At 30.6% G+C, this 24,407-nt stretch overlaps 1 protein-coding gene across 3 annotated transcripts in view; it reads left to right on the top strand.

The window, feature by feature from the left end:
* The window catches only part of LOC130451201 (semaphorin-1A-like), a 233,198-nt gene that overhangs the window by 144,193 nt on the left and 64,598 nt on the right, over positions 1 to 24,407 (top strand). The window contains exons 1-4 of one of the 3 annotated variants that reach the window (XM_056790066.1): positions 9,852 to 9,914; positions 9,977 to 10,109; positions 12,613 to 12,760; positions 12,819 to 14,959. The exons of 1 other annotated variant lie outside the window; for it this stretch is intronic. The gene's annotated coding sequence lies outside the window, so the exon portion shown is untranslated. Of the gene's footprint in view, positions 1 to 32; positions 370 to 9,851; positions 9,915 to 9,976; positions 10,110 to 12,612; positions 12,761 to 12,818; positions 14,960 to 24,407 lie in introns of those variants that run through there. One more of the 3 variants, XM_056790068.1, reaches the window with a different exon arrangement.

Raw genomic sequence — 24,407 nt, 5'->3', positions numbered from 1 at the left:
CGCTTCGGTTCGGTTGGAGTGGATTTTAGTCCCTTTGTAAAAGTTTAGTGGTTAGTTCATAGAAGTATAGGTGAGGTGGTAACGTCGACTGTTGAGGCGAAGTAACGTGAGGTGATTGGTGATCTTGTGTAAACTGAGAAATTGTAAATCGTACGCCACGCACATTTTGTATACAGACGGGTGATATGCCGCGTGAGGTAATCGCACTTAATCAACAGATAGTTCAAGATGTATATGTGTAAATTTAATATTTTAATTAAATAAGTTATTGACAAATACCAGTGGGGTAGAAAACTTTTAACAGTTTTTTTTGTGCGTGCAACACAAAGATGTGATATTTAAACCAATTATGCCTCCCGCAATATAAAGGTATTTCATAAAACTTATTTTATATTTGAATTTCCCATTTTAGTTACACCTTAGTTTTTGTCTCTCTACTAAAATTCTTGTAACCCTCTTTGCTCCAATTTAAAATTTTTCTGGGTATGATAAAATGTATAGAAGCCAGTTGGAATGATTTCAACTTCTGTTCAGTAATTTGCCTAATTCTGTTTCTGTACTTCACATTCAATTTCAGAAAGCCTTCTAATAATTACCAAATACTGAAAACTCCATTCATATGAAATATGGTTAAAACAAGTTTATGTTTGAGTATAATGTCATAATCCAAGAACTTATTGGTTCCAGACACATTAAGTATTCATTGATTCAATAAAATCTCCACAGACAGTTGATCTTCTATTAAATTAGTACAAACAAGAACAAGAGACATTTTCCTGAATATTAGGGGGTTCCTTAACTTAATTTTCTATTTCAAAATCTATTCTTGAAGTCCTAAATATAAATTTATGAATTTTTAATTAAATAATAATCACAAAGATGGCATTGAAATACCTATATTTTGATTTTTCTACATTAGAGGTAGGAGGTAATGAAAAATCCAATTCAATCTATATTTTATAAATGGTTTTCGAAGCATTCGGTATAAAAATAAGATTTTTAGAGAATCACTAATATTTTTGAATTATTATATAAGGTAAATTCATTCATTTCTCATCAACTCGTACTTATTCAATTGTTGAAATTATGAGAATACAATATGGTATATTAAGAGCTGTGTTCAAAATTACCGTGAATTATTTGGTAAAAAACGAAATAAAAACATAAAATTTTAATTAATATTCTTCAGACTACTGCATGCTAGTAATGCACATAACTCAACGGTGAGTTCGTAACTGGAAGCAGAATGTTCTTAATCTCACGAATCATATTAAAACGTTTCCTTTCATCCCATTTTTTCATTATCGGGAAGAACCAGTAAGAGCATGGTACTAAATCTGGTAATCGAGGCAAATTTCGACGGGAAGCAGCTAACAAACGGCAGATTAAAAGCAATATCTCAAACCACAAGTAAACAGACAACATTACCACTATAGACGAATTTGATTATTTCGTGAGTTTCCTTGGTCCTATTTTAAACTAAAAACAAAACTCATGTGTTATTCAAGATCTATATTTCGCTACAAATATGATATCACTGAAGAAGCTGAAGTAGCAGAGTGACAAGCTGGAATAGGTTCAAACACAAGAGTGAATGGGATTATACTAGTTAAAATAGTTGCAATATAGAAATTCATTCACCTGAATTTTTCATCACACCTCATATATACTTGCATATTTTTCCGAAAGCTTTTGTCATCATTCATCATAGTGTTCATTTACAATTTCTCAGTTGATTATTGTAGGGATAAAATAGAGTTTTGTAAATAATCTAATTTGAAATGAAAAAAAAATTTTCCGACCTTCCTCACATTGAAAAATCTTCCATAGTCTAAATAATTGTCATATTTTTGCAAGTAATAGTACATCGAAAGTTGGTAGAAGTTTTCGCGATGTGTAAACATCACATGAAAATAAAATATCGATTCTACTGAACAATAGAAATGTCTTGTCCATGTAATCAGTTGTGTATATCTATGAACATGTGATAAAACAAACCCAGATTTGTTTACATAACAGAAAATATGGCTTAATTGTTTTGAATAGTTGTACATGTAATCTCATATACGAAACATTTCATGCATATTGCTGGACTGAACTTTTTTATTTCACAAAGACCTCATATCCTGTTTTTATTAACATCATCAGTTACGCTGGATTTAAAGTTATGAGATGATTTGATAAATTGAAAACAAGCTCAGTCAGCTCTGCTACTCAATCACTGTTGTTCGCCAATTAATTTACCAGGTATAGTGACTACCGTAATATATAAATATGAAAATTTATTTTCTTTGCAAGTAAATGATGTTCAACTACTGATTTAATTATTGATTTTTATTAAAATAAGAAACAGATATGAATGACGAAATATATTTCATTTATATGATGACTATACATTCCCATAGGAATTGTAGTTACACCCCAAAGGGTTTTCTTATCAATGCGATTAAGTTTTTTCCCACTAGTTTTCTCCATAACTAACTATCTTCTCTTCATTAATATTAATACTCTTTGAACATGTATCAATCTTTTCTTTCCTTTGCTCTGTCTACTACTGATTTTCACCTTATTATTATTCCCAGTGTACATTACTAGTTTTTTGTAAATGTGTCTCTACAATATCAGTCCGCAAGCTTTTATGAATGTCATTCTGCGTTTTCTATTATTTTTCCTTACAATTTTATAATTCATTAATTTCTTCGTTTCTTCCTCTCTTCTTTTCACTATACTGTAAATTTTCCAAATAATTTTCACGGTATCATTTTTAATTTATTTTTTTTCTGTTAGATCCGCTGTTTCATGGTTCATATGAAATTTTTCATGATGTTATTCTTTTCATTATTGATAACTTTTCGTCTTTATCAAGTCTTAGAATCGTGTCATTATTGACATTTGCTTATTAAGGTGAATTAAATGAATTATACTCCTAAAAACATGGTTAACTGCCTTGTCGATTTCTATCGTCTTTTCTAGTAACTTATTCGCAGGTTTAATAATTGAATCGCCTTTTCTGTATTGTAAAAGCTGTTAGCAGTTTTGTGATTTTTGCATTTTGAAACTAGGCTGCACGTAAGCATCATACACATTTCGCGCAATTGTTTTTACATTTTATCATCTAGCTAATTGGGCAGTAAGCATTACGAACAATATCTCAAATTCAAACTATCATTAAGAGCCGGGAGTTAAAATAAATTAATCTATATTTATAAAAAAAAACAGTTATCGCTCATAAAGTTTCATCCAACAATCCTACATTTTCTATAAAAAATCAACAATATTCTATACGAGAGATTATTATTTAATAAGTAAAGGTGATATAAAATTGACAAACTTTTATATAGAGGGGACCAACCACATCAACAATGCAACACATGCTATATCCAAACTAGTTATCATCTGTACACGCAACCAATTAGAGAAAATAATTCTTAATAATTTGAAAACAATATATTATAGACGTGAATTATTTATTATGTTCAACTGAATATTGAGAATTGATCGAATCGCTAGGTGTGATTATGCACTAAAATTGAGAGACTGCCTGCGCTGTAAAAAAACACAACGAATACCAGAAGTTCTCGGTAAAATCAACAAAATTTATTAGAAATCAGAAACGGAATCTTTTCAAATATACTCCATGCTACCTTCATTCTATACTAAAAATCTTGTAATTGTTGGAATGTCTTTCTACTTCAAATAAATATCCTTGGTCAATTTTGTAGAGGAAAGTATATAAAATTTTAGTTGCAAAGTTAGTTGTATGCATATTTCGAAACCATGTTGAAATACTATAGGAATCAAAATCAAAATTATAAACTTATGTATAACTAAGATCTGATTTTATTATTTTTTCTTGCAATACCTTCTTCTATCGGTACATTGAAAAGAAATAATGTCAAATTTATTGTGCGCCAACATTAAATCGTACAATTTTTGTGGGAATTTGGAAACAGGTAAGCCGATTTTAAGTATTTACGGTAATTTATATTAGTTTATTAGTTTATCTCAGCTATAATTTTTTTGTATAAAAATAATTATAGCTGACTCTTGCCACCAAACTAACATTTAATAGATCACAGTTTAGAATAACCAGATGCTCTTAACAGTTTCATGAAGTGTGACAAAGTGTTGAGAAATAATAAACTGTCACATAATTAAACACATCAACTAAAATGCACAGGAAAAAGATGCATTGAAAGTTTATTTTGTTTTTTAACGTGTTAGGTTTTTCAAATAACCGTATTCAGGAGCATTGATTTTAAATAGAATGTGTTATTTATAATATGCACACAAATTCTCCTTCTCCATAATGCCTTGAAATTGTTGTCTGAATATAACAAAAGTTACGTACACAAACTATTTGAAAACACTTGAGGTAGAGAAGGCACTATTTTGAAAAACGTGGCAGAAAAATGCTAATTCTCTCAAATAATTCATGTTTGAAAAACAATGTTAGGATGCTCCTATTATTATTATGAAATGAGAAATATTCAAAAATATATAAATCATCTATTTTAGTCTCAATATATATAACCAAACCAGAATTTAATAATTCTTAGTAACGAATACAGAAACAAATTGTTAATCTTTAGTGAGAGCTGTATAGCAGTAATAAACATGAAGATAACTTTCCTAGTGCAAATTCACATCATATTGTTTAAAATATTAGGTAAATTTTTAAACTCAGTAAATCTAGATATTAAGGTCAGAAAAGTATCAATCAGAGGTTATAGTGGTATATTGCAAAACAAAATCGTGGATGATTTCGCAAACTGCTACCTGTCAAAGAAAAACTAAAAAAACTTTCAATTGCCGACATAAACAAGCAAATTCAAAGAAAATTCCTACCAAAAATACTCAAACCTTCGTTTGATAAAGAAATTAATAAAACATTTATAAGAAGTCCCACTGGAATAATGTCGGGACAATGTCTCACAAAACAATATATGAATGGTTGGACGGTTTTTAATTAATAAAACTACATCAATGAAGATTTCGTTTGGTTTTAGTAAAATTAAGCAGCATTAAAATAAGTTGCAATCAACTTTATAGAATTAAAACAACTACTTTGGAACGTAACTAAAAGTGTTAATATAAAATTGTAGTTGACAAATATCAAAATGTATTGAAGCTCCATCGTGCATATAACACATGTGTCTTCCACGCTTTGGAGGTCATCGTCAAAAAATGGAAGTAGATGGCTCCCGTTATTACCCAACGAAGATTAACAGGATTACAACAATTCCAACCGACAGTCCCATTGTTTGACGTTTTCTAGCAAATTATAGACGGGCTACTGCTCGATGAGCTGGTGTTGGTTTGTGGCTCAACGTTAGCTCCATCAAGTCTGTCCAGCCACTCAGAACCTCTCCTTGCGTTTCTTCGAGCTCTTGTTGGACACCAGCGAGGACCCGATTTCTCAGCGATGTGCTGACAATGAATCGGTCATCTTTCTCGGATGTGCACTTTTTTCTTTCAGAACTGCGTCTTCGATGAAAGTTGCTAGTCTACTACGGTAAACTCTACAAACAGCAGACTGACCCATGTTCAGCGCACTAGCACTGATTCTGATTTCATCGCAATAGGGTGACCGCTTCAGCGGCTTTATTACTTTTGGCGTTCAAGTTTTAGAAAGAATTCTTGTTTGTTGTTAACTAATATGTATATAGGTTGACGTTTGATGGCTAACTGGTAGTGATGGGTCAGGTAGATTATCTTTTATAAGGATCAATTACCCTTAATTAGGGCTATTATAAAAAACATATAAACGATCATAACATATTGTTGGACTATGACAACAAGAAATATTACAATATTTTATCACTTGGAAGCACCATTAGCTTTAAGAATTTACTAAGAAGAATACATTTTCATGTTCAGATTTTTTGTCAGTTACTTGCGATTGCAGGGGTGTCGTCTAAGTAGATTTTTTTACTTACAGGTTTATTCGCATGGCATTGGACACATAAGTCAAATATACTTACCTTAACTTGAAAGTTAGTCAAAGTCAGTTATATATATATTATATATCAATATATTTTTGAATAATACTAAAATTATTATTATAGCATCACACAAGTTATTAAATAATAAAACACAATTATATTATTTTATACACAAAATAGTGTTGCCAAATGTTAAATCAGATTCTGATTGATCATTGAAGATGCGACAAAAACCCAGGTACATTTCGGGGAATATGCTGGGTTCTATAATTAGTGGTTGCAGAAGCGTCCGCTTTCTTTCCAGAAGCCGCATAGCTCCCAAACTATCCAATTTTGGAGTTAGGTTAAATTTATTAGGTCATTTTTGTAAGGTAAGCGTGTGTTGAGACTTTTTATATATAGAAAAACAAAAAAAATATACTTATGTACTTCAAATTGAGGAATTTTTAAAATAATGCAGCAACAATGAAAATTTGTCAACAACATATCTGAAAACTAAATGTATGAAATACTCAGAATGTGAGTCTCTAAATATTTACTACCTTAGACCGGCCTGTTGGTTCATTAACCATGGCCATTAAGTAACACACACATTATATAGTGACTAATGGTAATTTCAGATTTTTCTTAGTCATTTAAATACATTGATAACAATTCTTACTTAAATAATTTTTTTAGTTACAGATGTTTCTTAATAGTAAACGGTTATTTTCTCTTTTCGACGGTTTCATCAATCATGATTAGTAGTACCTCAAAATTGATTCTTATACTTATTTCGTTGAATAGCTCGCTAATTGATTATTTCAACACAAAATCTAATAAGCATTTACGAAGTCTATGTCACTTGAAACTCGTGATGTTTAAGTACAAAAAGTGCAAGTTGAAATATATATAAAAACTTTCGTTGATGAAAACTTTGTCTCGTTATATTTAAATCTAATCCAATGAGAAATTGTCTAATGGAATCATATTTTCCGAACAGGCAATATATAATATCGTTTTTAACATATTCCAATTAATAAGTGTTATTGTTTTTTCAACAAATTCAAAAATTGTTTCGCAAATTTCAATGGCAGTCTCTGACCGATTACTAGACTGGTACAGTGAGAGCGAACATATCCATGCTACTTGAGGAGGTTAATTCGAGTTACGTAGTTTCACTGACCTTAACAATATTCAATTTTCATAGCATATAATTTATGTAATCAGTAATGCTTTTATAAATTTCTCGAAATATTTATCATTGCAACAAAATTGCAACATAATATTTTTAGAAACTTTTCTTTTTTCTCGATTTGTAGACTTTTTCTTTATGAAAACGTCGTTTGCTCAACAACTATTTGTTATTCACTTGGGAAAGTTGTACAAGGGTTCTCTGAAATAGTTCTGGCATCAACCTGAAGATGTCGCCACTTGCCAATATAATTTGAGCAATATATTTGTGCATGCGTTTAGAGACTCTCGCCAAAATTTCAGCCATTTTGGTTAATCGTATTCGTTGTCTAGGTTTTTCTGAATATGGGAAAAAATTGAGTACTGACTTGTCATCAACTATTTGTTTTTGAAAGGCAAGAAGAGTAGACACTGTATACGGAAACTCTGTATCAACATTTATGATAGTAAAATTTTGCGCAGCTGAATTCAAAAACTGCGACAAACAACGATATTACCGAAAAAGTTGACCAAATAGTAGAGGACTAACTGAGATTGAAGGTAAACATATTTCAGAGGCTATTGGCATATAAAAAAAACTCATACACTGACTGAATAATTGTGCATAGGTAAAGCCGCGTTTACACCGGAGTTAATAACACAAGTTTTTAACATTTTTGTTATTAACTGATGTTAATAACAAAAGTCATTAACATATGTTAATAACATTTTCTTTTGGCTGCTAGTTTTGTTATCAAAAAAAGTTAAAAACTCCGCCATTATCAACGCTCATGCACAGCCAGCAGTTCTAGGTGAGACAATGGTGCGAGAGGATGACATGGTTCTCGCCTATCACTTTTGTCATCTTGTTCTTAACTTCAACTTTCGTCATGCGTAGAACTTGGCCAATTTCTGTCCAAGCATTGTTTTTTTAAGTTTCTGTCTTTGAAGTTAGCATTACTTGTGTCCCACAACACTGGGCGCTCTCGATACAGATCTATCAAATTAATCACTTGCTCCTGATTCCATTCACTTTCCATCATTAAAATAAACAAAAATACTCTGTCTCCACATGTTTCGTCTGCTGCTGTAATTTGTTGATGGGCCACTGGCGCGCTCTGTGTAGCAGGATGCCGGGCGAGGGGGTTGCGGGGAAGAGAGGAACCTGTTGTTAACAAAAGTTAACGCGCTAAAAGAGGCCATTAGGAGAGATTTTCATTAGCCAAAGTAGTTATTGCATAGGTTAGACGGCAACTATTATTTGGAAGAGTTCAGAAGATTAGAAAGTTAGTATGTAGACTCAAAAGGGAACTATGTTGGAAAACCATCGTACTTAATTTGGTAGTGGTAGTAAATTACTTACAATTTTCAATTCTGTTCTCACTTTTTTTGTCATTACAAGTTAATGTACAATCCCTCAACAGGTAGGAATAAGAAATATTTTTTGTGCTGATTAAGTAGGCGCCAAGAATGCATCCTGCATCTATCAAATATTGACATAAAATCGAAACAATGAATATTTTCCCATAATATCATTAAAAGTAAACAATTGATTGATTGAATTCTTAAATATTCGTTTAATATTGAATTAAGGACGTGATAAGTGTTAATTTTTTCTCATATTTGGTTGATTGTCATTACGTTGTGTATGATAAAATTAATAATTGGATTAGAAACACAAAAGACGCAATCACATTTGATTTATAATATTCAAAGCAATATTGTCAAATATCAAAGAATATATAGAACATTTCTTGGTAATAATGTAGATTGAGGCTTCAATGTAGAAAACTAAAATTTTAATTATAGATAATATAAAGGTATTGATGTTGATTATTGGCCTTTTGGTAAATTATTATTCTCTTCTATACCTCAAGAGACACTAAAGATACGCTGGAAAAACATACCTACTTCAAGAAACAAAAATGAGAGGGTACTGAATAATTTATCATTAATCAAATATTTGTACACTTCGAAAACCTTTTCAATAATTGGGAATTTCCGTTATACAGAATAGTGAAGAAAACCATAGAAATAATCAAATTTCACTGAAAATTCCAGTAAATCTGGATGAGAATTTCATGAAATCAACAAAATCTATACGATCTCTGCTATAGTCAGCTGTCTTACAAAGAAAATGGAAAATTGTCACGATATGCGTTCAGCATATCTATTAGCAGATTTCTACAAAATGCTCACTTGAATGAGATATGACTTTTGCTTCTACCCTATTTTTCAAAATAAACGTTCAATAACTTTTACCTATTGAAAGAAAATGAGATTCGAGGTGATTTCTCCAACAGATTCCTACATTGAAGTTAGGGGTAGAACTTGGGAGAGGGTATCAAAATGATAGAGACGCAATCAAATGGAGGATCGAATCAGAACTAAATAGTTGTAGTTTTTCCAGTAGAGCAAGATTATTAGATGATATTTTTAACCGAAAAGGCTCTAGAAATGTATAATATATATTAAATGAACCATTATTTCATATTATCTCACTTCAGACTATCTAGTTTGAACATTTTTAAATAATAATAATGTAAATTCACAATTCTACATACTTGTCAATAACAGGATTAATATTGAATAGCTCACCCTCTCAAAACACTAACAACAATTTTCTTGTCATTTCTATTTATACATTAAAAATTATGTTCTACAAAAACATATTTTATTAGTCTTTTTCGAACAACAATTTCTTATACCATTATTTATTTTCGTTTTTATAGTTCTAAACGAAAATAATTTCATAATGACGAACAATAAGCTTGACTTAACACACTACGTGCAGTCACTTCCGTACGATGTTTTCAGGTATGGTATAAATATTAATCCTGATCAGGACAATGTGACAAATTAACAAAATTATTTTATAGTTATCGGTCCTTGATAAGTGTGCGAAGTGTGAACTTAATTTGAAGTAGGTAAAAAACATGTTCAATTATTCCATCACATAGATGTTAAAAATTAACTGAATTTTAAGAGATCTTACAGAAACTCTTATAGTAGGTGAGTATTGTTGAATATTGTGTCGTAAACCGATATATTTGCTTATTTTCACTGAATGTGCCGTTTATTAGATGTAGATAAATCATACAAAACCTTTGAAATGTTTACCTCATATTTATATAATAATTCTCATTACTGTGTTTGTAATACTAGCAATTTTATCTCTTTCAACCGAGTTTAATGATCGGCGTTCAATATAATTGATAATGAAGAGTGAGTAATATTATAGTTTATTTTTGAAATAGCCCATATTTCCAGCACTCATCAGTTACTTATTGTTATAATACAGTGCTTGATGAATCTAACATATCATGCGGAACGTTTTATAAATTTTTTTAATTACATGGTATTCGCGTTATGGTTGAATTAGATTTGTTATCTATGAATCTATTTCTGCGTAATAAATTTTAAAATGATGGCAATGGTGTTGACTCCAATGAATCATTTTACATCGAAAATACTACGCTACTGTCTGTAATACGAAGGTTGCTAATTAAGTTTTGAGATATGGCAAGACTGATGTGAACATGTCAAATCCGAAATTTTTAATAGTGAACCTACTCAGAACGTGTTGTCAAACTTAATCAAAAAATAGAATTAAATTGAGAACATTTTCGTGCAATTATTTTCCTTGACTTTCGACGTGGATTAAACCAACATAATTGTTGGACTTTTATTGATGAAGCGCCATCTGGAGTCACTCGAGTCGAGTATTTCGCTGGTTTTCCGAGATCGTTATATGACATATCGTGAGATTTAGGCATACTTGGGCATTAATTACACTCGCATACATTCAATATTACATGAACATTTGGTTGTCAAAAAGATTTGTTCGCGTTAAATACCGCATAATTAGACAATTGCTCAAAAAATGCCCGAGGCGATTGGTGCAAATAAATGCTGAAAAAATTCCATGGCAGTGCTTCAAAAGACGTATATAAGATCGTGATGGGTCACAAATCATAGATCTTTACTTATGAACCCGAAACTGGACATGTCGCTCTTATTAGAACAACGTAGAATGGTCAACTCTGAATGGTACATTAGCATTATTTGCCAGAAGTGTTGGAAAAAATCAAGGCAACCAATCGCAGAAAACCAATCATTCTCCACCACGACAATGCGAGGCGAAGTCAACCCTGAATTATTTGTTGAGGGGTATTTACAGCGAATGTTATATTATGTTTGGAATGCCATTCATCTACTTACCTTGATGATTGAACATGTGTGGGGCATAATACGTTGAAGGTTAAGAATTTTACTGAGTCGTGCTAAAACTAGAATGACCTTTTGGCAATAGATAGAGATGGCGAATGAGATATTGCATTAAGGAATGTTTGGGACTTCAAAACTAAAATAGAATGAGCAGATACTCAGATTATCTTTACCCGACTAGTGTAAAATTATCATCACCTACATATATTTATGCCAAATATTGCCGAAATATTATAATTTTCACCGAGTGTTTAGGGGTTAGATGTCACTGAGTAATACACTACTCAACTAGCAGGCACGCTAATACTGTAATCAAAAGAAATTATCTGCCTGAGAAGCCTGTATTGTGCAGATGACGCTGTTCTAATAACCGAAAATGATCTTTAACGCCTTCTATATATGGCCAACACCACGACACAAAGAGTAAATATGCAAATTTTCAGTATGTCGCATACATATACAAACAGGTAAATAGAGCAGCTAGAATATTACATGGTAAAACAGCAACAAATAGAAAAATGAATATGGAGACAATAAGGAAATAAGGAGTAGATATCGTCTAGTACTCCTCTAGTAGTACTAAGGAGAAAAGTGGACTGGATATAGTCAGACGGGGTATGCCATCAGTGGAAAGACTAAGCAATTGAAGTAATGGATGAGGATCAGATTGGCCAAGGAAGTGGGTAAAGAACCAGAAACTTGAAACAAGACGTCCGATTGATAGGTTTTAAAAAATTTGATACGGTATCAGCAGCTGTAAAATAGGTCAGAACATTGAGGAACTCGTTCTTTTACAACAAATATTACTATCAGTGTAATTCGTTACCGTGCGATGAATATTATATCCATTCATTTTAGTACGTAAGTTCTGTGGTTGCATCTATAAATTTGAAATTATAAAATCATTAACATAAATGACATTAGATAGAAATGCTCTTGTCTCATTGCTCATACTTTCAATAAGTCACATCTCAAATCACTATAATTTCATAACCTTAAAAACTATTATAGATTATTTCAGCTTTGAAATAATGGATTTGTCTTGAAATAAAAAGCTTTTAAAGCAATAGTTATCATTTTCGAGTCTTGAAAATTGAAACAGGAAACACAGTTCACCTTCTTGTCAAGCATAAAATTTGAATAAAGTACCGCTATATTTGAATAACGCAACGTTCAGAAGTCTATTTATTTATTAGAATGAATATGAGCTGTGTCGAAATTTCATAGATAGCATTAATGTGTTACCTTTCCTAATCAGAATTAATAATTTTGAAACTGAAATTTCTAGTAATGGAAGACAAATTGTGGCAATTGTATGTTAAAAGCATCGCTAAGTGTCTATTTATGTTTCTGCTAGAATTCTAATGAACAATCCATCAATGACGATTTTACGGAACGAGAAGACAAAACCTCTATAAAGTAAAGAAGGGCTACGGGTAAGAGATGTTATTTCATGTAAATTACCTGTATATAAGGTTTGAAATATGTTTATAGATAGGACAAAAAAACAAAGATGAAGTAATAACAAACACAAAAAAAATTGATGGACGTAGGCCACATACCTAGTAGAGTGGCCATTCAACACATGCGCAGATATTCAATAGAACGCGTAATGAAGAGAAGAGCAATGCCAAAATGAGCGATGTTATCAGTCTGGTTGATGGTGTTGGGATTAGTTGTTGCATTGTATAAATATCTCATAGTCTCAATGAAGCACTTTCCGTTCTCAAACTCATTTTATTGAAGTCTATTCATGCGTTGAATAAGTAGAACTTGAAAACAATCTTAGAGGCACAAGTTTTTCTAACGTTCTTGCATTACTATATAGTTAATTGAAATTATTTTAAAAATAATATCTGTTGTGATATTTAAAAAGCATTTTGTCAAAGAACAAACAATAACCAGTCTAGATTTTTGTATATACGAGTTATGATTAAAAGTACTCTTAATAAGTTTTTATAACAGCAAGCTGCATCTATTTGGGGTACTGAAACGTTCGCAAAACTATGTGCTAAGAAAAAACAAAAAAGGACCAGCAGCTTACTTGTTCATCATGAGAATACAGCTTGCGATGATTTGAGAGTTTTTACGGCTCAAAGTTTTCCCCATTAACCACATTCACCTTAATCACCAGGTGTAGCACCTCTTTCCGAAAGTAAAAAATATGCATTCTTGACGTAGAGAAAGTCGCGTCAAAGCAAATTAAAATCATTCCGATAAAAGTTTTTCAGAAATACTCACAGTCATGGATTCCATGTTGGGATAAGGACACTGCTAACCAAGGCAGGAGATTATTTCAAATTTTGATACGTTTCCACTTAGTTTTTGATCTGATAATACATTTTTTGTCACAGATCATATGGCATATATTATTAGAATCGGAATATTTATAGTATATGTTTGTATTCATATAACCTCATCTCATCATGTGGTTATGGAATTTTCCTGCCACAACGTTGGGTACCTTCAAACCGAACCAGTTAAAACTGATAATATTCATTTTGCATATATTTTTTAGGAGTATTTCGTCGACTGATAATTTTATAGATCTAGTGAAGTATACATACAATGACTGATACAGGTATATACTGACCAATTTTTTATTTTAATAGCGATGCCAATAAACACATTAAACTTACGCCGAGTCACTCTCAACTTGAAGTTGATAAAGTATACTTAAAATTGAAAAATAAGTTATATTATAACCATGTTAGGTAGGTAGTAATATGTAAATAGAAATTGTCCTTTGTGGACACCTTGTGTGCGCGAGGTAAGTTTAAAGAAAAGGTATCTTTATACCTGCTCGTGTGTATAAGATTTTCTAACTATTATTAGAAACGTGCACCTTCAAAACAAGTTTTGATAAAAATCAATATTTTATAACGGAATTATCACATGTCCTATAAAACGCTTCTGGGTCATATAATCATAGCCATGTTTTGATCATTAAAAAACACGTCAATTCATTATTTATAATTTGTACGTTCAGTATCAGTAGTAAAAGATTGCGTTGATAATTTTCATGAAGATTTAATAGGTAGTCAATATTAATTTTTGTTTAATTCAAATAGTCAATTAACACCGATTTTAACCCAACAATTGCGAAAATAAAATCTATTACTACTGCATATCAACAAAGTGCTTATATAATTTTAAAACAAAAATCCTCAGTGATACTGTCGTGCGCCTCTATGTTTCACCGTCTTGACTTTATTCCACTCTGTCTTGCTTGGTCAGGACCCGATCGTATACGAACACAACACGATATACTTCGTTTCTGTTGGAGTGGTTTTTGTCCCTTTGTAAGATTGTCTGTTGATGTAGTGTTTAGTTCGTAGTATTAGCGGTGTACTAATGTTGAAAGTTGTGAAGCGGTATCGGGAAATATGCGTACAGTATTTAGTGATCCTATGAAAACTAAGAAAGTAAATTAGTTCAAATTCTCAATTTATATACAAATAGGAGAAATGCCGGGTGAAACGGTGAACAAAAATTTCAAAATGTGTATATACAAATTGGATACTTAAATAAAATAAGTTGTTGACAGACACTAGTGAAGGTTGGAATAAACTTTTTCCAGTTCGTGAGTGTGACTGAAAAATGTGAAATAAACAAATTATGCATTCCCCAAACAGGTATTTCAAAGCACATATATACAGTGTTGATAATACAAAAGCAAATTATTATTATGTGATAGTGTAAATAGAGTTTTTGGAATTTTGAAAACTGTTAGAATTAAATTTTGAAATATTTTCCCACATTGTACAACAAGTTTCTTGATAAAAAGTTTGAATGAATTAGTTTATAATGCGGATTTTGGAAATTTAATGAGTAGATTACTAACGTTAAAATAATCCGCTTATTTTATATTATTTTCATTAACATTCGGAAGTAGCACTCCTGTGTTGCTTTACATAGGTACACCATTTTTATTTTATGCTAAGCGCCTGGCAATTTACATTTAGTATTAGAAAGCCTAATGGGAACTGATAATAATTACCACATACTAATAACTACATTCCTAATGTATTTGCTTCATAATAAATGTTATTCCTATGTCGCCTTTGACATCATTTAGTAGTTTTTTAACCATGATTTATATAAAAAAAAAACACGACTGTTTTATTATAACCCAAATTGTAGTACACGGAACATTGTATACAGAAACGTTTTCCTAAGGAGAGTCTCAATTTAGATCTTGAAACTTACAAATATGTTCTATTAATGAATTATCTTTTTAAATAATAATATCAGGTATTATATTGAATTACGTATCTTTTTATAATTTTATATTTAGGACAGCTGGTGATGGAAAAACTTATAATTAGAATAATTATTTTAACTAAATCAACAAAAAAAATGGTTCTAGAAAATAATATCTATGAATCAAATTCACTTTATTAGCCATCCAAAAGAAAATACAAGGTATCACGTATAAAATCAAATAGATTTGTGGTGAATATTTTTGTATGTTCGTGCTAGAATTAAATAATTCAATTCACCAACTTTACTTCTGTTTACCAATGTTTACTAAACTGCTCCAAACATAACTCTATATTGTTAATATTAATATGGTATGAAAATGTATGTTGAGTATTAGTTACGTACGTGGGACCTAGGGAAGCGGGAAGAATTGGGTTTTGAATTTCCTTGATTTAAATTGTAGTCGCTATTTGAAGCGTTAAGAATAGAAGAAAGATTTTTGTCATCTGGAAGAAGGAAACGTTGCGGCTTAATATTATTTTTATGAATTTTTCTTTTATTTTAGACTATAACATTATTGTTTTCCTCGATAGGAGTAGGGATTTTCTCATACTTGTTTAACGTTTTGATGTTTTGAGAGAATTTCTTTTCGTATAAAGGTTTATCGGGTTCGATAGTAATATTTTCGCTTCTATTTATGTTTCGTTTATTCAATAAACGGTGGAGTGAAATCTTTCGATAGGACTATTAGAGTTGGGATTTCAAAGTGTACAGTAATGCATTTCAATATTGTGTAAGGAACATAAACTTTGTAGATTTTCGTTTTTGAATGTTATACCGTTATCTGATGTTATTTTTCTTGGTATGCCGTAATAATTAAATTATATTATTTATCTATTATTTCGGTGCCCGTTTGAGTATTTAAGGGATAAGTTTGACCTAACTTAGAAAAACTATCAATGATTGATAAAAAATAAGTGTTATGTGTTTGAAGGTGTCAATGAAATATGATCGAAGGGTTCATAGCCTATAGGAGTAGGTTTAAATACTAATTTGTTTGGTTGTCTCTCGTATTTTGATTTCTGACAAATCTCGCAAATGTTGACATAAGTTTTCATATTCTTCTCTAAATTTGGCCAATAATAGACCTTTTTAAGGGAAGCAATATTTTCTGTTATACCACTATGAGAAATTTTAGTTTCATGATAAAACTTTATTTTTTCTTGTCGGATGTTATTGTCTGTTACATCTTCCAATATTAGAGGTTCGAGATTTTTATTTTTTAAATACATGCAATAAGTCGATTTTGGAATGAAGTTTTCTTTAATTATTTTGCAAAGTCGTTTTCAGAGGGATCATTGGATAAAAATATATATGATCTTTGATTATCAAAAATTTTTTCTTTTCTGATTTTTGTTGTCATTTGAATATGTAAACACGTGTATGTAGGGATACCTATATAATTTTGTATGAATCGGTATTTCATCTTTCGTTTTTATTTCATGTTTGACACTATTAGTGAAAGTTCATTTTTCGTTAGGCCTATGTAATACTTCTGGAAATTGAGAAATAAGTTTTCTGAATTCCATTTTTTCTTCCCGATTGAGATGATCTGATCTGATTAAAGAGAAGTCATAATTATAAGTGATATCGGCAGAATTTATGTTATTTAAATCGAATTCTGGTTCTATTCTTACATTCAATATTTGTTCTATGTTGAATATTTCGGCTCGAAATAATTCAGCTTTTTGTCTTAGGGAGTCAGGATAAAAAGGTACAATTACGTATTCATTTGTAAGGTTTTTTATTTCTAAAGGTACTGTTTTATTTTTTACTTGTAATAAGCCAGGTAAGATTTCAATAATTTGATTATTTATATAAGGCATAAAGAATTTGGTGTTTTCTTCTTAATCGGTATTGATTCTTTTTAAAACTACGGAGTTAGCGGGAATTTCAATTTTTCGTAAGTTAAAATCTTTTCTATAGTAAAGAGGTATTCTGATTGTAGGGCTAATTAAATAACTATTGTTTAGGTCTATATTTCTATATTATTATTAAGTTTTAATTATATGGGGGTTAGCGAAAAATGGATTTTGTCTAGGGAAGTTTTTTGTCTAAAGAGAAGGTATTCTACTAGTTGTAAACATTGGTACAGGTTCACTAGTGGGTTTATGGGAATTTTCTGGAGAAAATCCATTTTTTGGTCTTCCGAATACTTGTTGATTTGTAAGGAAATGCTGGTTTACGGGTCTTGACTGAATATTTATTGGTTGGCTTGAGAATCTTGAAGGTGTTTCTAGATTAGTATTATGGTTTATTTGACTGAAATAATTGTTATGCAATTGAGTGCGGGGATAGTAATGAGAAGGATGTGATGTATGTTCCCTGGGTTGTTGATGCATAATCTTTGGTTTTATATTTATTTGATGGGCAAAAGGCTTATTAATATGATAACGTGAAGTAATTTATTGTTCAATCAAACTGTGATTGAAAACAAGACTTGCACAGGTTTCAGGAACAATTTTCTGGGATCCTACTGAGACTGCGCCAGTTAAATAACTCAATTCACCAACTTGCTTTTTTAAAAACAATTTATTTAGCAAACTGAGAATTTAATAATTTAAAGTTACAAATAGTTACAACAATCTAACTGGCGTACTAGACGAATATCAGTTGATTGAACAAAATATTAGTTTCACAGGCTTCTTTATATATTAGTTCTTATCTTATACCAGAATAATTATAAAATTAGATAAATATATTTATAGTTCATTATTGTCACATTAATAATAATTAACTGAAAGAAAACTACAATATCCAATTACTCAGAGACATGCCTTCATATTTTTCGGTTCGTATCATCTTAGATTAAATCATATTCTTTATTTTAACGAAGGACATACCAAAGTCTACGGAAGTAAATTAAGAAAAAACGTCAGATTTTTTCATTGTAGTGTCGTCGCCGCGGGTCATTGTTCCAAAATTCACCATTGAGAGAAGTTATCTGTATAACTAGTATATTACAATAATTCAGTAAAAAATACGTATAATAAAAAACTTAATATAACGTAATAAAATACGTAAAATAACTACGTATTTAACTAACTAATTCAAATTTTTGTAGTTACAGTTGAAAGAGCATTTATAATTTTCCCCTACTTTAGAATTTACAAAATTGGCAATATCTAGTGTTGACCAACTTAATTTTCAAAAATAATAATAATAAAATGTGGTTAGACGTTTCTTAAAAAAATTTTTAGGCGAAAGATTCAATAGCTTTCAGTTTATTTTAAATTCTTCATGGATTTGTTTTATATTTTCTGATAAAGGTTGTATGATTGCTCAATATTTCACCCCTCATTCTGGAAAAGTTTAGATACCCACTACTTTTTCCAAATATACCTTTAAATAATGAAATCTAAACTATTTCGATTTGCTCGAATTTATTTTCTAAAGACATTGCTTCGGTAGTTTCTGTTCTAGTTTCAGAAGTTAATATTATTTGAGAAAGCTGCTTAAACACATGTACATATGAAAAAAGTGGAGCTTGTATCGAAATAAGTATTCAAAAACAATAGTTATGGGACACGTTTTTCTATAGACTGCATTAGTGTAACAACTTTGATGGATTTCACCATCAAAGTAGCAAAGTAGTTGCAGATAACCCAAGACCTGAGGGTCCCGGGACATTGTTTTTAGAACACTCAGAAACCAGGTAACTACGCCACCGATTTTATGATATTGGAGAATGGGAAGTAGTACTTAGTAGAAGGAAATCTGGTATATAGATATTTTTGCTAAATGTAAAAGCTCACCTGATATTAAGAATTTTCTCTAAAATGAATATCGATATTACTAAACGCGCCAATATTTTGTTTGTTATCAACTATATTTCTTTAAACAACTGATAAAGCAAACCCAGTTTTGTTTACGTAATATAAAATATGAATTAATTGTATTGAATAATTTTATATTTAGAAATCTCATAATACTCGTATAAGAATGTGCAACTTGCTGAACTCAACTTTTTACAAAGGCCTCATATCATAGCTCTCTTATTAACTTTATCTATAAATCACGCCTGATTTGAAGTTATGGAATGATTAATGAAATGTGCAACGCCTTCTCGAGCTCAACTTCTTGCTCAAGTTGTTCTTCAAATGATTTACCAGGTGTCAAAATTTTTATTCTAAGATAATATTCTAATAAATTATTTCTAATCACATGGAGAGAGGCATGAAAGTTTGTATTGGATGAAATTAGGTACCTAAAGGTTGCTTGATATGGTAACTTTTTTCTACACAATAAGAGTTACAAATCAACAATCATAACATTTTAGCGTTGAAGCAAATAATGAAATCACTGACAGAAGAGTATGTAACAGATATTTGATGCCATTAATAAGTTTGGATAATGTAAGAAAATGTAGATAAAATTTTTTCCTATCATTATCATTTTGGGTGGGAATAAGTTGACCTCAAGTATTTTATTTGCAATTTCTACTATCCCCATTGCGTTTTGAGTTCTTATTGGACGTGTTTTTATTTCAACGTGACTAAAAGCTTGATTTATGTACTTTTTAACACTACCTGATAAACAACTAAAAGCTCTGGCTACACGTGTTTAATGTTTGCTAAGCAATTTAGTGTGCTTTAGCAAATAGGACCGAGTCTTATCTATATAACTAAAAGTTCTACTAGATTTTTAACTTGCTAAGTATTAGTTCAGACAGACAAAATGCCAGCTTATAAATTTAGTTATTTGCTTCAACCACCATAAAAAAATATTTGTGGATTAGTACAGTCAATATGTGAGATTTTTATTCTCATAATATCTAGTTACAATTATTATTGTTGCCTGTACAACTATTCAACAAATTAATCATGTAAGGAGGTCAAGAAAAAGACATGATCGATTTTAACTAAAGACCTCAGACACCTTACATTGTAATACATAATGGGAGTCATTTGAAATATCCATATGCCGAACGTTTACTATTTGAATAAAATTTGAAAACTACAAACTTGTGTAGAATTGACAGCTTTCTTCTAAAGGTACAATGAAAAGAACAAATGTGAAACTAAGTCGATGATCATTTTGGATAATATTTACTGTGCATCAAAGTTGAATACTAAAAATGTTAAAACTTTAAGGATAGCCGCTTCTAAGTATAGTTTCATGTGAATCAGCAACGTTTGATTTCTATTAGTATTAATTTATAAAAGTTATGATTTTTGATCCAATTATTGTCTCTCGAGAAACAGATGCACTTAATAACCGTATTAACATAAAAAAAAACTATCATTTTGACGCTCCGATTGGTTATTCTGAATCAATATTTGCCTGTAGCACTAACCACATTTGTCATTCCAAGCTCTAATGATTATAAAATAGTAAACCAATTTTAAATGAAATGTTATTCATCAAGTTCTACTTTAGTTAGGTATAGTTCTTCCAATATCCCTTACAGATTATAAAAACTTATATAAAAACCCTTGCCGACAATTTTGTTTGACCTACCATGGGTGTAGATACCTCATTTTAAAAATTTATTATTTTTTTAAATATTTTTAAAAATATGTATATTTTATGCGAGAAAGTATTCGTTAAAAAGCAATCGAATCATTATTAATTGGACGGCATTATACGCCGTTATGTAGTAGTAGTACTTGGAACTTAGTAATAAATTATTATTATACCTCCTTAAATTGCTACAAATGAATATTACATTATAAAACGTAAATAAACGAGTAACATGTACCTGCCAGTAAGGGTGTTTCGTTTAAACAGGGTACAAGACGTGAACTGAGCCCTTTTTGTACCCCATTCGTTGCTTTTTTCTGGAAAACGAAATTTCAAAGCAAAAACCACAAAGGAAAATGAATTCTTTGCAAATAAAACATTTCAATTCCAAAGTATCTTTATAAATAATAATGGTAGTCAGAATCGTCTGAACTAGAGTCATCAACTGATTGAATTATTATGGGTTGTAAAGAGGGCGATACCACAATACTCATCTTCTTCTTTGATAACATGTTCAACATAGTTTTTCCAAAGCTCTTGTCTATATGTGTCTGTCTATTAGAACTTCGGTAGTGTTTTATCTGGCACAAATAATCTTGTCGCCATCGAATTATCCTTGATGATTCGGTTATTACCATCCGTTTATTCAGTTTTTTTGTGATTAAAACCACATACTGACAAAACTTGACGCAATGTTTCTAAACTGGTGTAATTGTATTCTGGATAATCTGCTACCTTTCGTTGTATTATTTCTAATGTCGAAACCCTATTCTCCTTAAACTATAAATTGTCCTACGTATAAAATCTTGATAGCTTTGTTAACTGATTTCAGTTTTACTTTACATTTTTTTCGGTTCTGTGAATGATCCACAGCAACCCCTTTCGTGACTACTCGATAAATGGAAAATTTATTTACTCTAGTTAATTCAGCAGTTCTTATTATGATTGCATTATCAGATTGTTGAATATTCTCCTTTTTTAAACATTCGAATATAATTAAAATAACTTGCCGTGTTTGTATATCTAAATCTTCATTATTAATTTCAAACCTGTCTTTATTCTTACTACACTGTGCAATTTCATTGTCTTCATTCGCCCATGGTCTAAAGAACGCTGTGTTTCTATTTATTTAAAGAAATTTATGAATTAAATAAATTTTGATAAGCAGAGTCCGCGTGGACTGACCGTTTGTTAGATATTTATTGAGTTTTATACGGGGAGTAAATATTATTTTTCATTTCTTAATTTGGTATGAGTGCCGTGCTTATTTATGAAATATTGATTGTTCCTCGCATAACTGTATTCTGCAATTGATATTGGAAGAACTATAACTGTTTCCAATTGGTGGTCGGGAATTTTTTCAATAAACAACGTAATCATTATATTTTAATTTGACAACAAATAGAGAAGATATTTTTTCTAGAAGTTGCCGTCTACTACTTTTTCCTCTTTCCGGATTTCTGTTTTTCTGACACATGGATCTCAAGAAATTATTCATCGGAAAAATTATACTTTGGATACTTAATGTGAAATTTGTCTTTTAGGATTATCATTCATTCTAAATTGAGTCATCCAACTTCAAGCAATTGTATTACCAATACTATCATTCAGAACTTTTTATAAATCGAAAATATTGTAATATTCTAGGTTATATACAGTGTGAACTCGGTTTTATTCTTAAGCGAATTAGAACACTTTCACGTGTATAATACAGTTTCTGACGCCAAGCTCTCCATTTTGTAGCAAGCACAGAATGAATATTATTTAGGAGGTAAATGATGGTAAAATGATATTCATTTTGTCGTACTTCGGTTTTGTTTGTACTGCATGAATCTGAATACATAGCCACGTAGTAATTTATATATTTTAAGATACGACTTGCAATTTCTGCACTTTTTAATACGTTTATATTTGCTTAGTAGGTATGCATGAATATTTGAATTCGAATTTTGAGCACTCCAAAACGTCGGATTTATTTGAAAGTTCACACTTATTAAAGTTCGATGACTGACAATAATTTCATAAATTCGTGCCATGACCCTGATTAGGATTAGAGATTTTTCTATATTCGATTTCTGGTAGTGCTTTGCACCAACTATGAAGGAACAACTTTGATAAAAATAAATAGTTTAAGAAACTGAAAAAACACAAACTAAAAATTAGAAAATAATTTCTCTACAAATAAGCGTAAAGTGATTTGTAAAAAATATAATTTTCATGTGAAAAAAGTTGGGTGCTTTCTAAGATAATTTTATAATGACCACTTATACCTATCAACATAAAGTATTTATATTAATGGGCATCCAGCACGATTTTTTTACTGTTATTTGAAGTGTTCATTTTTTTTTCTTAATTTTTAGTGGAGTTTGCCATTGAAGCGTATTTTTTAGTGTATCAAACTATTATTATTCATTTTATAATCATGAGTCCAATCCCAAAAAAACAGTGCCCGTTCGAATTTCATGTATCAAAAATAATAAAATTATAAACAGTTAGCTTCTGCTTATAATAAATTTCACTATCATTCGCTTCTGGCACAGGAAGTAGTTTCTGTAGATCTAAAATTTCTTCCTCTCAATAACGATTTTAAAATTTCTAAATCTGATTTGCTCTTTTATGTTTACTCTTACAGTCCTATTTGGACCATGAATATATTATATGTATTACGCTGAGGATATGGATTCTTTTATTCTTCATCAAAAGAACAAAGGTCTTAAGTGCGTACAATATGTCAAGTAACGCTGCCAATCGTAAAACGGATAATTAATCCACTCAATTTGTGTCCATGAAATACTAAATATTTGAAACCATCCCTGGTTGATTTTGAATATTTCTGAAGACTACACCGTAGATATTAGCAATCTCTTTTCCGATACAGAAGAAAATTCATAGGTACTCTACTGCACTCAATTGTGTGACGTTTAATTTATCCTTCATTTTTTATAAAAATAAATCTAGCTCTGCCTCTTGCCACCAAACTGACATTTCTTGAAGTTCGCAGTTTATAATCTCCAAGTGCGCTCTTAACGGTTTCATGAAGTGTGACAAAATAAAAAATCAAATAATAAAAATAATCAAACATAGGAACTACAGTATATGGGTAAAAGATACATTATAAGTTTATTTTGTTTTTAGTTCGTTAACTTCCTTATTAAAATGGGATGTAGTACATTTCTTGTGTCAATTTGAAATCATAATTTGCAGAAAATTCAAAAGTGTGCAAAACTATGGCACATTTATTTTGAAGGGAGCAGTTTGTAGGATAGATTTCAACTTAATTATATTGACGCTCTAGGGGGTACATTAGCCCTAAAACTTTGAATAAAAAGGGGGCTTGACTGAAAATCGCAGTAGTAT

The sequence above is a fragment of the Diorhabda sublineata genome, chromosome X (assembly GCF_026230105.1).
Source record: "Diorhabda sublineata isolate icDioSubl1.1 chromosome X, icDioSubl1.1, whole genome shotgun sequence".
Lineage (NCBI taxonomy): Eukaryota > Metazoa > Arthropoda > Insecta > Coleoptera > Chrysomelidae > Diorhabda > Diorhabda sublineata.
Note: the sequence above shows the minus strand (reverse complement) of the source record. Positions and strands in the feature narration are given on the sequence as shown.